The sequence below is a fragment of the Gossypium arboreum genome, chromosome 11 (genome assembly GCF_025698485.1).
Source record: "Gossypium arboreum isolate Shixiya-1 chromosome 11, ASM2569848v2, whole genome shotgun sequence".
In the NCBI taxonomy this organism is placed as follows: Eukaryota; Viridiplantae; Streptophyta; class Magnoliopsida; order Malvales; family Malvaceae; genus Gossypium; species Gossypium arboreum.
In genome coordinates, this window is record NC_069080.1 from 34,739,319 (window position 1) to 34,756,146 (window position 16,828).

A 16,828-nucleotide genomic window follows, 5' to 3' on the forward strand; every position below is an offset into this window, starting at 1 on the left:
CCCTTGATGTTAAGAGGGATTTTGAGAGGTGGGATCGTTCAAATCGCATGAGTCTAATGATCATGAAACACAGCATTCCAAAAGCCTTTAGGGGCACAAAATCTGAAGAGATTACTTAGGCCAAGGGTTTCCTTGATGAAATTGAGAAACGTTTTGCTAAAAATGATAAGGTTGAGATGACATCACTTCTGACTTCTTTGATATCTATGAAGCATAAAGGTCAAGGAAACGTAAGGGAGTACATTATGGAGATGTTCCATACTACTTCAAGACTTAAGGCACTTAAGATCGAGCTTTCTGAGGAATTACTTGTTCTTATGGTTTTGATATCGCTTCTTACACTGTTTAATCAATTTAAAATTAGTTATAACTGTCAAAAGGAGAAATGGACCATAAATGAGCTCATTTCTCATTATGTGTGAGAGGAAGAAAGGTTGAAGCGTGATAAGCCTGAAAGTGCTCATTTGATCAATGCCCCTAAAGACAAGGACAATAAAAGAAAATATCATAATGAAGCTGCTAAAGGTCCAACTCAAAAGAAACAACAACAAGCTACAGAGAGTTGTTTCTTTTGGAACAAGTCTGGACACGTAAAGAAAGATTCTACCAAATATCATGCTTCAAGTCCAAAGAAAGGTATAATTCTTAATTTGGTCTGTTCTGAGATTAATTTAGCATTAGCACCTAGAAACACTTGGTGGATAGATTCTGGTGCTACTACTCACATAAGTGTTTCTATGCAGGGTTGCCTGAGTTACCGAAAGCCAACTAATAGTGAAAGACACATCTTTGCAGGCGATGGAAAATCGGTAGAAGTGGAAATGATTGGGCATTTTAAGTTGTTATTAGGAGCTGGTTTTTATTTGGATTTAAAAGACACTTTTATTGTACCGTCATTTAGATGGAATTTATTTTCTGTTTCTTCGTTGGATAAATTTGGATGTTATTGTTCATTCGGAAACAATCAATTTAATTTCTCTTTAAATTCAAATGTTATTGGAAGTGGTTATTTAAAGACTTATGACAACCTTTATTTGCTAGAAACAGTTGCATCCTATAATGAAACCTTGCATGTGGAATCATGTATTAAACGCAAATTAAATAATTAAAATTCAGCATCATTATGGCATAGGCGCTTAGGTCATATCTCAAAAGTTAGAGTTGAACGCGTTATGTCTGATGGTATTTTAGAGTCCCTTGACTTCACAAACTTTGATGTCTGTGTCGATTGCATTAAGGGAAAATAGACCAAAACCAAGAGATTGGGGTGTATTGTAAGGCCATAAGCCTATTACTGGCAGCTCTGCTGCAAATATTGTTAGTGCCGTAACTGGTACTTCGTTCAGGAGTGTAACACTCCTAACTCGTATCCGTTGCCAGAATAAGGTTATGAGGTATTACTTGACCAAACAAAACTTCTATAAGGTCAAAGATACTTACCAGACATAAATTATCAACAATGCAAACATGTCTCATTGATTTTCCATAAGAGCTCTTATAAATTTCCAAAATGACTCACTATCAAAACATAACCGAATATCTAATAACAAATTAACTACTATGAAGTTATAACTAAAACCCTTCACCACATTAGTTCAATTATAAGACTTCTCTAAACAAAATGAGCAAGCCGTCTTTGCATGGCTATAATGTATACAAAGTCGAAATATCATTCTACCTATAGTCTATCCTATACATGCCTTAAACCATGATGATATACAATCTTCTCAACTCACATAAAGACTCGATAGTGTGATGATATCTCCGGCCCTTCCAACTCGAGCTAAAGTATAAACCTATAAGAAATGGAAAAGAGAACACGGAGTAAGCTTCAATGCTTAGTAAGTTTTAAGCAATGCAAACAATTAATTTACTTATAGATCGATTATTCAAATTTTCAAGAAATCATTCCTAGATAATTGCCATTTTGGCTAAGTATCCATGAACATAATGCATATTTAGCAAATTCACCTCACTTGAATCTGAAATCAATTAAAACCAAATATTGAAATCACAAATAAGATCATGAAAACTCAAAAAGCATCTCATTAACAAGTTTTAACCATGTTTGCAACAAAATCACAAATTCACTACAAGCTATCTTCCTGAGCAATAGTCACTAAATTATTTATAACTGGAGCTAAGAAACTCCAAATCAAGTTCTGTTAATTTTCCCTAAAAATAGACTCATATATCTTCCATCCATAAAATTTTTAGAATATTTGGTTTGACCAATCAATACCATATTTTTATTGAAGTTTCCCCTGTTTCACTATTTGACTATTCTGACCACTCTTCACTATGAATCAAATTTCTCATTATACAGAATTTGAAATATGTTATAGTTTATTTCATTTGAAACTAGACTCATTAAGGAGTCTAAGAATATAAATTTTATCTTATAACCATTTTTGTACCATTTATAATGATTTTCTGAAAATAGAATAGGGGACCTCGAAATCATTTTGACTCTATTCCACGCCACTTCAAATATCTCATTATTGGCAATTCTTTTGCTCACACGGTTTCTTTTATAAGAAACTAGACTCATTAAGATTTCATGACATAATTTATTCAGCTTCTAACTCAACTCCCACAATTTATGGTGATTTTCCAAAATCACGTTACTGCTGCTGTCTCAAGCAGATTTATTACCCATTCTTGCATTCATTTTATTTAACATGTATATCACCAAATCAATCTCATATAACCTTTCACCATAACCGAATACACACATACACATATGAGATTTTCACATATACTTCTCATTTCGCATTCATGATTCAATTCCGATCAATCTAACATATAAAAGTATATAATACATACCTGACCAACTTAATGTATTTGACATATTCAATGGTAGTTTACTACGAACATTCGAAATCATAATCTTACTCCAATCATCGGCATTACGTCTGCTAGGTTTAAAACCCAAATCCAATCACCACCACAAAGCATGCGGGACTTTAAGCCCGATATAATACCAGCACAAAGCCTACGGGACTTTAGCCCGGATATAACACCAGCACGAATGCCTTCGGGACTTAGCCCGGATATAACACCAGCACGAATGCCTTCGGGACTTAGCCCGGATATAACACCAGCACGAATGCCTTCGGAACTTAGCCCGGATATAACACTAGCACGAATTCCTTCGGGACTTAGCTCGGATATAACACCATCACGAATGCCTTCGGGACTTAGCCCGGATATAATTCTCCATTATCATGCACATATATATATATCATAAAACATTAGCATTTCATTTACATTACTTGAACACAAGCACAACGTGCTTATCAACCATTCCACTTTCGGCTCAATAGCCACATACAAAGAACACGATTTCGTTTCGCTATCCAACATGATTTCTATAACCATTCGGCTACAAGTCATATGCACAAATTATTTATCCCACTACGTAATTCAAGTAGAACCAATAGGTCACAATTTATTTATTATGCTTATATACCATGATTTTATCAAATCATAAGCTAAGTTTCATTACTCAAAGACTTACCTCGGATATTTTTGAACAGTGACGAATAGGCTATTCGATTGCTTTCTCCTTTCCCTTATCAGATCTAGATCTTCTTTGCTCTTGAGCTTAATTTAAAACAATTGAATTCATTTAATTTCTAATCAAATAGGCGATTTAATATAATACATGTATATTATAAGGTTGAGGTACATATGACTTAATGATTAACTATCAAACACCATATGCATATATATATATTCTCTAGTCATGCACAACCAAACATCTTACTTAGGCATTAACAACTTTATAGTTATATGCATATCTATGTTAAGACCAATTATATATTTAATAAATTCTACAAATATGGTTATTTATAATGACTAAATACCATTATATCTCAAGTTATACTTATAAGCACATCCACCTAAATACATTCGTACTTAAACATCATTCGACCTAATACTCATATAGTCACTAACATATTATTAATCACTTCCAAAGCCAAGAAGACATATTTAAACTTAGTACATTTTCACTCAAATGCAAAACTCATGTATCGAAATAATATTTCACATACATATACTAATCATTTAAAAATGTATTTCATTGTATATACGCATAAATATAAGAACCATTCATAACATACTTATTACTCATTTACAAAGCAAAATACTCATATCACATTTATAAAATTACAAGTCGAATATACCTATACTTACATCACTTAAACATCAACACTCAATTTCTTTGACAAAGCACATTTTTGAAAATGACAAGGCAATATAACAACCTTTAAACCAACTTATAATTCATGCATATCACATTCCAAGCATTCACTCTATTCCATCATTTAAAATACAAACATTATTCAATAATTTCCTAGTTCAAATTTGGCAATTACACCAATACACAAGATGATTTATTATTATTATTGTTTATTCATTTAAACTACTTACAAATACCTTAAACTATCTCAATTATCAACCATTTGTAAATTATTCATTAAACTTGAAAACAACCATATACCTCTTTCATTTTCTACCATGGCCGAATGCTCAAGACACCACACAATTCCAAATTTGGTCATGGGTTAAGTAAAGAACTTAATAACTAACTCAAAATATGCTAAAAACCCAAGAATTATCATTGAACTTACCTTAATTTAGCTAGCCACCATAGCCGAATTTCTCAAAGCTTTCCTTCTTCTAGATACGGCAATGGAGGAGCAAAATGGACTAACTTTGGTTTCTCCTCCCACTAATCAATATTTTACTTTTCTTTATTCATTATTTCTTTTTTTTAATCTAAAATATTTACATAAAATAAATATAATATGTTTTGATCAATAACATGGCCGGCCACTATCTAAAAGAATTTGCTAAATTGACATGCAAGTCCACCTTTTTAATAACATGCATAAATAGATCACCTTAAAAATTACCCATCACATTTCACAAATGTCTCACTTAAGTCCTATTTAAAATTTTCACATACAATTGACAAAATCAAAGCATGAGATTTTCACAAATGCATTTACACATATAAGAGGCATAGAATTTAACAGTTAATTATTTTTAAAAACTCGGTTTTGTGGTTCCGAAACCACTTTCCGACTAGGGTCAAATTAGGGCTGTCAAAAAGAGTGTAGGGATGGGTGGGTCGATTTATTCCCCACATGGAGTGTTGGGCTAGACGGAGTGGAGTGTAAAGGATGGTTGGGTAGGATTTCTTTGTGCACTACTGATACTGTACTGTAATGGGCTAAGGCCCACACAGATATTGCCACTGATATGGGCTAAAGCCCAAACTATTCGGATATTGTATGATTGATTGCTCGTTAGTTAGGGATTACACACTGAGTTTCATAACTCACCTTCTCTACTTAACTGTGCAGGTAATCCTTAGGCGGCTTAGTGCTGTGAGGGACTCGGTGATGACCACTCTACTACTTCTGTTTTCTTTTATTTGCTATTGAATTTATTTTTGGGTTATGTAATAAGTCCTCTTTAATTTTCTTATTTAAATTTGGGTTTTGCTTGCTATAGTTTATATATCTGTCGAGAACGTAGAACGCGATTTTTTTTCAAAACAATAATAGTTTTAAAAACATTACATCTTCGTAGTAACTTTCATTGTAACACTTAATCCATATCAATCTTACCAAAGTTCGATCACATATCGAGCACATTGCTCATAAGTTTACACACACATACCTACACTTATTCATCATATAGTCATATTCAATTACACTTAGTCATTTCCCGTTGAACACATCGGAATAATAACGAATACCCGGTGACCTGCACATAGTACTACCCTTGTAGCCAAAGCTACCTTCTTCACCAAGTGGCCTTCACATAGTACCACACTTGTGACCAAAGCTATCTTTCTTCACAAATTGGCCTTCACATAGTACCACACTTGTGTCCAAGCTATCTCTTCTCAAAGTGGCCTTCACATAGTACCACACTTGAGGCACTAGTGACATGTCACTTGTATCCTATTTTGTTCCTAATGTTCAACCGGGAAATTTCTCACTTTTCGATACTTGTTAATTTCATTCAATATTCAGTCACATTTCATAAAACATAATAAAATGTGATAACGTAAGTAAAAACGATGCATTATTTACATACAAACTTACCTTGGTGCAAAATATGACCAACTTGTAATTTAGTCCACAACCTTTTCTTTTCCCCGATCAATGTCAATTCCTCGTCTTTCTTGATCTATAACAATACATTTAACTCATTTAATACTCACATTATTCAATTTAGTCCAAAAATCACACTATGGAAATTTTACACTTTTGCCCTTAAAGTTTCACATATTTACAAATTTGCCCCTAGGCTCGTAAGATGAAAAGAACTTATTTTTCTCAAATCCTAAGCCTATCCAATTCATATTCCCTCTTATAGCAGCTCACATTTTTCACTAAATCACATTTTCTACACAATTTAACAACTTGTAAAATAGGTCATTTTATACAATTTCATCAAAAATCACTTAGTAAAAGTTGTTTATCACACCCCAAACTTTCATATTCTTCCATAAAATATCAAAACACATGCATGTCATCCATGGTTAAATTTTTAAACACAAACCCTAACTCAAAATAATGGTGGAAATAGCTAAACCGAGCTACGAGGATCTCAAAAATATAAAGAACATTAAAAACGAGGCTAAAACGGACTCACAATTGAGCTTGGAAGCTTGAAAAACCCTAGATATGTCTTCCTCATGTGACATTCAGTCAAGGGGTTGAAGATGGACAAAAATTGGCTTTTAATTTTGTTTTTAATTCATTTTAATTACCAAATGACCAAATTATCCTTAATGAAAAACTTTAAAAATATACCAAACCATGTCCATTTTTGTCCACCAACTTAACCAATGGTCTAATTACCATTTAAAGATCTCCAATTTAAAATTTCATAATGGACACCTCTAACATGTAGAACTCAACTTTTGCACTTTTTACAATTTACTTTTTTTTTACTAAATTGAGTGCCCAAACGTCGAAATTTTCGAACGAAATTTTCACAAAATCGTTCTGTGAAATTGTAGACTATAAAAATATAATAAAAGTGAACTTTACTACGTCGGATTTGTGGTCCTGAAACCACTGTTCCGATTAGACCCAAAATCAGGTTGTTACAACTCTCTCCCTTTAGGGATTTTCATCCCCGAAAATCTTACCGGTAAAGAGGTTTGGGTAGCCTCTTCTACTCCATGTTTTTGCCACAACACTTTCCCTGTCTCAAGTTACACCAAAACCGGCGCCTCAATCAATAATGCTCTCAATTTCTCGAAACTTTGCTGACATTTATTGGTCCCTTCAAACTTAGCATTCTTTTGCAGCAACTTAGTCATAGGAGATGAAATAATGAGTAGTCATAGAAGAGGCAATAATCGAGAATCCCTCGACAAAACGTCTATAATACCCGGCTAACCCAAAAAGATTCTAACCTCGGATACATTCTTTAGTGGTTTCCAATCAACAATTGCCGAAATTTTGCTCGGATCAACCCAAATACCATCACCTGAAACTATGTGTCCCAAAAATCCGACTTCACGAAGCCAAAACTTACTTTTATTGAACTTACCAGATAGTTTATTTTCTCTCAAAATCTACAACATAGTTCTTAAGTGTTCGGCATACTCAAACTCATCTCGGGAGTAAATCAAGATGTCATCTATAAACACAACTACAAACTTATCCAAATACGGTCAAAAAATTCGGTTCATCAAGTCTATAAAAATAGCCGAAGCATTCGTTAAACTAAAATGCATCACAATAAATTCATAGTGTCTATACCTTGTTCTAAAAGCAGTTTTTGGCACCTCTGACTCTTTAACTCTCAACTGATAGTAATCAGATCTCAAATCGATCTTTGAAAACACTGTCGCCCCTTTCAACTGGTTGAAAAAATGATCAATCCTCGGTAACGGATACTTGTTCTTTATAGTCACTTCGTTGAGCTGACGTTGTCAATACAAAGCCTCATAGATCCATCTTTCTTCTTTACAAAAAGTACGAGAGCACTCCAAGGAGAAAAACTTGATCTCACAAATCCCTTATCTGTCAATTCTTGTAACTGAGCTTTTAATTCTTTCAATTCAGTTGGAGCCATTCTGTATGGAGCAATCGATATTGGTGCAGTCCCATGTAATAAATCAATAGCAAATTCAATCTATCTAATCAGAGGTAACCCAGGTAATTCTTCCGAAAATACATTTGAGAATTTACAAACTACCGGCACTGATTCAAGTTTCGGCTCAGACATCTCAGTATTCAACACGTATGCAAGATAAGCTTCACACCCTTTTATCATGTATTTCTGAGCAAACATGAGTGAAATCACCATAGGCAATTTATTTGATTCATCTGTTTCAACCCAAAGAATCTCACCATTTTCACATTTCAACTTAAGGGTTTTTTGTCTACAATTTACCTTAGCATCATGCAATGTCAACCCATCCATACCCAGAATAACATCGAACTTATCTCATCAAATGGTAACAACATCAGATTAGCTAGAAAACAGTGACCTTGAATCATCAAAGGACAATTCTTGCAAACCTTATCAACTAACACATATTTGCCTAAAGGGTTTGACACTTTAATCACAAATTCAATAAGTTCAATAGGCAAACTCTTACTAGATACTAAATTCACACAAACATAGGAATGAGTAGACCCGGGATCAATCAATGCAATAACATTAATATTATAGAGAGAGAATGTACCAGTAATCACATTGGGAGATGACGCATCCTCACGAGCACGTATGGCATAAGCTGTAGCGAATGCTCTAGCTTCTGACCTCACAGCTGAATCTTTCACTACACTTTTACTGCTAGCTCCACTTCTAGCATTTCTCAGTGGTCTACCTCTGCTGACAGTATTACCCAGTCTAACATTATGAAATTTTTCTTCTTCGACCTTCTTAGGGAAATCTTTAAGGTAGTGCTCTCGAGAACCACACTTGAAACAAGCTTGGCTAATTAACCAACAATCACCGAAATGTCGTCTACCACAATGCTGACACTCGAGTTTATTAGACCTCACATTACCCACACTTGCCATTGAAGTAGCTTGAGCTTTAAAACCAGAATATGGTCTCCCACGGTCTCGGCGCGAATACCCAGCTGAAACAGTCAATCGAGGATTCATCTCTTTGGACTTCTTTGACTAAGATTGGAATGACTTACTCATTGGCCATTTTTTTGCATCTCGGGCCCTCAACCACAGCTTTTCTCTATTCTTTGTTTAGTTTTTCAGCCTTGCAAGCTCGACCAATTAACACAATGAATTCTTTCAATTCTAAAATACCAACTAACAGTCTGATGTCCTCATTTAACCCATCTTCAAATCTCTTGCACATAATAGCCTCGGTAGACACACATTCCTGGGCATACTTGCTGAGTCTAACAAATTCACATTCATATTCTATCACAGACATTTTACCTTGCTTCAGCACGAGAAACTCTTTCCGTTTCTAATCAATGAACTGCTGGCTTATGTACTTGTTTTTGAATTCCTCTTGGAAAAAACCCTATGTAACCCTTTCTTTCGGAACCACGGATACTAATGTCTTCCACCTGTGATATGCTGAGCCCCTCAATAAAGATATAGCACACTTTAAATATTCTTCAGGAGTACAAGAAAGTTCATCAAATACCCGAATAGAATTCTCAAGCCAAAACTCTGTTTTCTCAGGATCATCAGCTATATTAGCCTTAAACTCTTCAACCCTTTGCTTTCGAATCTTATCAACCGGAGGCTTAGTTAGTCTTACCATTTCTGTACCTTGATGAACTATCAGAACTAGTTGGGGAATAGGAGGGGATGGAGGAGGTTGGGCGTTCATATTCGCCCGAATAAATTCTATGTACCAATTATTCATCACATGGAGGAAGCCTTCCCGAGCCCCATCTCCCTGACTATGTGTTTTAGATCTACTTTCAACTGGCGCGGTCCCTTGTGCGAAAGCCAGTACATTACTCTCTATGTCATTAGCTACAGCTCGGTCGGGATCCATTTACTATATGAAAACATAATTTAAATTGTCAGGAGTCATTATACTATCACAGTATATTTATGGCATGTATAGCTAGACTCTTACACACGCTATGTTAGTCTGAAAACCGACTAAACCATAGCTCTGATACCACTAAATGTAACACCCCTTACCGGTGTCCAACGCTGAGACAGGGTACGAGGCATTATCGGACTTAAATATAACCAATCATACAAAACCGAGTCATAAAATTTCATCCAAATTAAAAATTTTCATGTTTCACCATAAAGTCCCTAATATGGGCTTACGAGTCCCAATACATACTTTAAAAGTGCTTTGAGACCAAACCGAAAACTTTTGAAAACTTTAAAAAATTTCTTGAAAAACAGGGGCACACGCCCTGAGCACATGGTCGTGTGACCAGCCATGTGGATGAAAGTTAGGCTATTTACCAAGCCTTTTTCCATCCAAAACATTTACACAGTTATACCAAATTTATCAACACACAACATGACATTATCATTAACATACAACTTAACCAATAATAGCCAATATCAATGGTCTTACACAAAATGAACTATCAAAAAATATAGGCCAACATTTTAGGCCAAATCAATTATGACACATAACAAAATAACCAAGTCTTCTATACATGCCATAATTCAAAATATTACTTTCAAAATACCAAAAAAGTGTTGATAGTGTGGATGGATCTCCGTCAATCTTTGTAACGCCCCAATTTTCGGGAATTCTGTGAATGTTGGCATAAGTTTAATTATGTTAGTGGGCCTCTAGAAAGCCAAGCTTAAGATAGAACCCGACAATTTTAGTTAATTTTTGTTCCATAAGAAAAAGGGGGTGAAATTATGAAATAGAACCTATGTGAAAATGTTTGAAAATGCTATAGGCTAAATTGAAGTGGCCAAATAAATAGGAGTGTAAAATAGGAGGATTTGCATGACAAACCTCCCATTTTACATGAAGTGGCCAGCCATCATGTTGTTGTAGACAATATGAGCACTTGATATCCATAATTTATGGTACAAATTGATACAAATTGATAATGGGTTAGGTAAATGTTCCATGATAATGGATTAGGTAAATATTCCATGATAATGGTTTAGGTAAATGTTCCATGATAATGGTTTAGGTAAATGTTCCATGATGGGCATTTCATGTCTTTTGTATTAAAGAATTAAATGGATGAAATATGAAATTTTATTAAAAGAAAAAGGGGTGAAAAGAACAAAGTTTTGTCCATCTTTGTTCATCATAGCCTAAAGTTAGAGAAGAGAAAGGAGAGGAGAAAGCTCTTGAATGTTCGGTCACTTGGGGAAGAAAATTGAAGGTAAGTTCATGGTAGTTTGCTTCTATCTTGATGTTCATGAGTTCTTCTTGATTCTACCTTAACTCTTGAAGCATATTTTGGTTTTTAGTTGTATTGTGAGCATTTAGTAATGAATTAAAATGAAGGAAATGGTTGTTGTTTCATGTTCTTTTGATGAAAAATGGAAGATAGGTGAAGTTGAGCCAAACAAATGAGCATGCATGTGCCTTAGATGCTAAGGGGAAAAATTGGCTAACATGTTGTGCTTTAAAATGATGAAATGGAGATTATACTTAAGTAAAATCATAGATATGTGATGATTGATTGGTGATATACATGTTTAAATAACAAGCATGCAAGTTAGGTGTGAAAGAGTGATTTGGTAATAAATCTGCTTGGGACAGCAGCATTAACGTGACTTTGGAAAATCACCATAAATTGTGGGAGACGAGTTAGAAGCTGTATAAATTATGTAATTAAAGATTAATGAGTCTAGTTTCAAATGGAATAAACGAGAACATATTTTGAATTCTGTACAATGAGAAATTTGATTCGTAATGAAGAGTGGTCAGATTAGTCAAACAGTGAAACATGCGAAACTTTGAGAAAAATCTGGTATTGATTTGCCAAACCAAAAATTCTTAAAATTTTATGGATATAAGATATATGAGTCTATTTTCAGGGAAAATTAACGGCACTTGATTTGGAGTTTCGTAGCTCCAGTTATAAATGATTTAGTGACTATTGTTCAGGAAGACAACTTGCAGTAAAATTATGATTATGTGGTAAACATTGACAAAAATTTGTTAATGAGTTGCTTATTGATTTCTTATAAGCTTACTATGATCTGTAGGTGTGGTTGGCCGAATATTGTAAGGGGTTAATACGTAGTTTGTATTTGAATAGTTAAATTAACGTGTTAGTAATCCAATTGTAGGCAGTTCGTGTGTGGATCTCGTCAGCATATCGTCGCAAACAGGTGTGTAACTAACACCCTCTTTCTTAGTCTGGATCGGCAAAAGTTGAAAAGTTGAAAAGCCGAAATGCCGAAAATCGGTATTTTGTAGATTTGCGAATGTACGAATGCTCGTGAGGTAAATCGATTAATGTTTTTGGTAAACTGCAAAATTTGGACTGCAAAGTGCATGATTTCTGTGCCCTCGATATTTTTGGGCTTAATGGGCCAAAATTGGAATGATGGGCCAACGTGCCCAATTCGGTAAGAACACTCGGTACGTGATTCTGTTAGTACGTGAAAAGTAGGAATATGCATGAAAAACCCTAAAATAGATAAATTACTGAAATACCTTTAAATGTGGAAAATTTATAGTTTTACCCCTAGTAGATAAATTACCAAATACCCTAGGGTTAAATTGACCTAAATGCATGTTTGATGTTGTTATTTATCGCATGCCATGTTGTTATTATCGATGCATGGGATTGGGATATTGACGGAGGAAGTCTTGGAGGGGCTTGTCCACGTCTTGGAGGCTTTGCCTCAACTTATCGATAATCGAGCAGCAAGGTCGCAACTATGGAGTGTTAGGCTAGGTGGGTTGAGCTATTCCCCACATGGAGTGTAGGGCTGGTACGGGTGGAGTGTAGTGGTTGGTGGGTTGAGTAGTCTCCCAAATGGGCTTGCATATGTTATTAATGTTGCATGTATTTTGAAATAGGCCTATGGGCCATATCATTATCTGAATAAGGGCTAAGGCCCGCTTTATTGTAATCTGAAAAGGGCTCGTCCAAGACCACTTATTACTGAATGGGCTTAGGCCCAATAGGCTTGAGTGACTTGGGCTTTGAATGGGTTTTCCTTACACACCGAGTTTCCCCAAATTCACCCTTTTATTTTCATCCACGCAGAAATCCCCAACCATAGTGGGCTTGGAGTGTGAGGGAATTTGAGTGGCCACCCGCTCGAAAGTTTGGTTTTCTTCGGTGAACTGGACATCCTATTATTTACGTTGAGGTTTGGGTTTTAAATGTAATAAGGCCGCTTAATTATTTTTGATGGTTTTAATATGTATTACTAAGATAGGTATTACTTATTTTAACTGTTGAAATTGGATAGCTTTAGTATGCGTTTTCAAAAAAAAACAACAATTGATTTCAAAATAACACGACAACAAGCAAAGCTTCCGCAATGAAAGTATTTTCCAAAATTAATCACTTTTCCTAAAATGACTTAATCAAATCGGTTTCCTAGAAATATACATGACGTTAAGGTGTGGCAATGGCGGTGTGCATGTCTAGGATTGGATCCGAAGGAGCTTGGTACTTAAGTAGTCCGATAGACTCACCTCCTCTTTTCGGTTTCCTACCGGTGCATGACTTCCATTCACTTTAACCTATAATGAAATTATCTTTTAAAACACTAAGTAGGTTTTTTCTGGATCAACAATATAAAATGTTTTGAACGCTTCGATGTGGCATGTCGGAACTGGCCATAACGTCTGGGCCGGGTTTGGGGTGCTACAATCTTCGTACCCTGAGCTAGCTTGGTGACACTATAAAATAAGGGAAAAGAGAGGGGAGTAAGCATATAGCTTAATAAGTAGGTATGTAAATAATAAAAAAATTATTAACATGCTTTTATAAATCCTCAAAATATGTTTTCAAAGTAATACAATCATAACTAGACATAGATCCACTATTTACTCAAGTTCAAAACAAGATGTCTATTCAAGTCACAGTCACTAAATTATTTATATTTAGAGTTATGGAACTCCAAAATAAGATTCGCTAATTTTTCCAAAAACCAGACTCGCATATATTCTTACCATAAAAATTTTCAGAATTTTTGGTTTAGCCAATAAGTACAATTTATTCTTTAAAGTCACCCCTGTTTAGTTGTCTGATAGTTTCGACCCCTCTTCACTAAAAATTAATTATATCCTAATACGAGACTCATATGATGTTCCCATTTGTTTATTTTAAAACTAGACTCATTAATTATTTTAATTATATAAATTATAGACCATAATTAGTTTTGTACAATTTTAATGATTTTCCCAAATCAAAATAGGGATTTCAATATCATTCTGAATCTATCTCACAAAAATTCAAATATCTCATAATATGAGTTTTTTTTGCTTATACCATTTTCTTTATATGAAAATAGACTCAATAAGATTTAATTTCATATCTTATTCAACCTCTAATTCAATTTACACCACTTTTGGTGATTTTTCAAAGTCACACAACTGTTGCTGTCCAAAACTGTTTTATTACTAAATTTCACTTTTTGATGTTTTCTTTGTAGTAACTTTCATTGTAACACTTACTCCATATTAATCTTACCAAAGTTCGATCACATATCTAGCACACCTACACTTATTCATCACATAGTCATATTCAATTACACCTAGTCATTTTCCGTTGAACACATCGGAATAATAACGGATACCCGGTGGCCTGCACATAATACCACCCTTGTAGTCAAAGCTACCTTCTTCACAAAGTGGCCTTTACGTAGTACCACACTTGTGATCAAAGATATCTTTCTTCACAAAGTGGCCTTCACACAGTACCACACTTGTGACCAAGCTATCTCTTCTCAAAATGGCCTTCACATAGTACCACACTTGAGGCACTAGTGACATGTCACTTTTATCCTATTCTGTTCCTAATGTTCAACTGGGAAATTTCTCACTTTTCGATACTTGTTAATTTCATTCAATATTCAGTCACATTTCATAAAACATAATAAAATGTGATAACGTAAGTAAAAACAATGCATTATTTACATACAAACTTACCTTGGTGCAAAATATGACGAACTTGCAATTTAGTCCACAACCTTTTCTTTTCCCCGATCAAGGTCAATTCCTCGTCTTTCTTGATCTATAACAACACATTTAACTCATTTAATACTCACATTATTCAATTTAGTCCAAAAATCACACTATGGAAAATTTACATTTTTTCCCTTAAAGTTTCGCATATTTACAAATTTTCCCCTAGGCTCGTAAGATGAAAAACACTTATTTTTCTCAAATCCTAAGCCTAGCCAATTCATATTCCCTCTTATAGCAGCTCACATGTTTCATTAAATCACATTTTTTACACAATTTAACAACTTGTAAAATAGGTCATTTTATGCAATTTCATCAAAAATCACTTAGTAAAAGTTGTTTATCACACCCCAAACTTTCATATTCTTCCATAAAATATCAAAACACATGCATGTCATCCATGGTTAAATTTTAAACACAAACCCTAACTCAAAATAATGGTGGAAATAGCTAAACCGAGCTACGAGGATCTCAAAAATGTAAAGACATTAAAAACGGAGCTAAAACGGACTCACAATCAAGCTTGGAAGCTTGAAAAACCCTAGCTATGTCTTCCTCATGTGAAATTCGGTCAAGGAGTTGAAGATGGACAAAAATTGGCTTTTAATTTTGTTTTTAATTCATTTTAATTATCAAATGACCAAATTATCCTTAATGGAAAACTTTAGAAATACACCAAACCATGTCTATTTTTGTCCACCAACTTAACCCATAGTCTAATTACCATTTAAAGATCTCCAATTTAAAATTTCATAATGGACACCTCTAACATGTAGAACTCAACTTTTGCATTTTTTATAATTTAGTCCTTTTGACTAAATTGAGTGCCCAAACATCGAAATTTTCAAACGAAATTTTCACAAAATCGTTCCGTGAAATTGTAGAATATAAAAATGTAATAAAAGTGAACTTTACTACTTCAGATTTGTAGTCCTGAAACCACTATTTCGACTACACCCAAAATCGGGCAGTTATAATATGTACCTATACCATGGCCAGAAGCCAAATCAAGGTAGCTTATCCGAAATCTGATATCATGGCCAAAGCCAAATCAAGGTAGCTTATTCGAAATCTGATACCATGGCCCAAAGCCAAATTAGTTGATATGCATGGCCCGAAGCCAAATCGGTTTATCTTGCACCCAATGTGCTATATCATGGCCCGAAGCTAACTCAAAGTATCCCTAATGACATGTTACTTGCATCCTAAACTATTCTTAAGGTTCAACCGGGATTCCAACTGTTAGATCATCGTCGAATCATTTTCAAACTTGTCCGTAAACACGTAATCACAATTCATGCTATGTCAAAGCATATAAAATACATTTGAAATGAAATTATAACATACGAACTTACCTTGGATGCTAAAACGGAAAATCGAGTCAACTATTTCGTAACTTTGTTCTTTCCCGATCTAATTCTGTATTTCTCCTTTCTTATTCTAAATATATAGTCAAAATTGACTTATTTAATCATCTATTTATTCAATTCAATCCAAAATATACATTTGAGCTATTTTACACATTAACCCCTAAACTTTCACATTTTTACAATTTAGTCTTTATTTCATAAATTCACAAATTAATGAAATTCCAAATAATCTCATGCTATCCAAATTACTATTATGCCCCTAACAGCCCATATTTTTCATTTATTTCACATTTTAACCAATAAATTTATACATTTCACAATTTAATCCC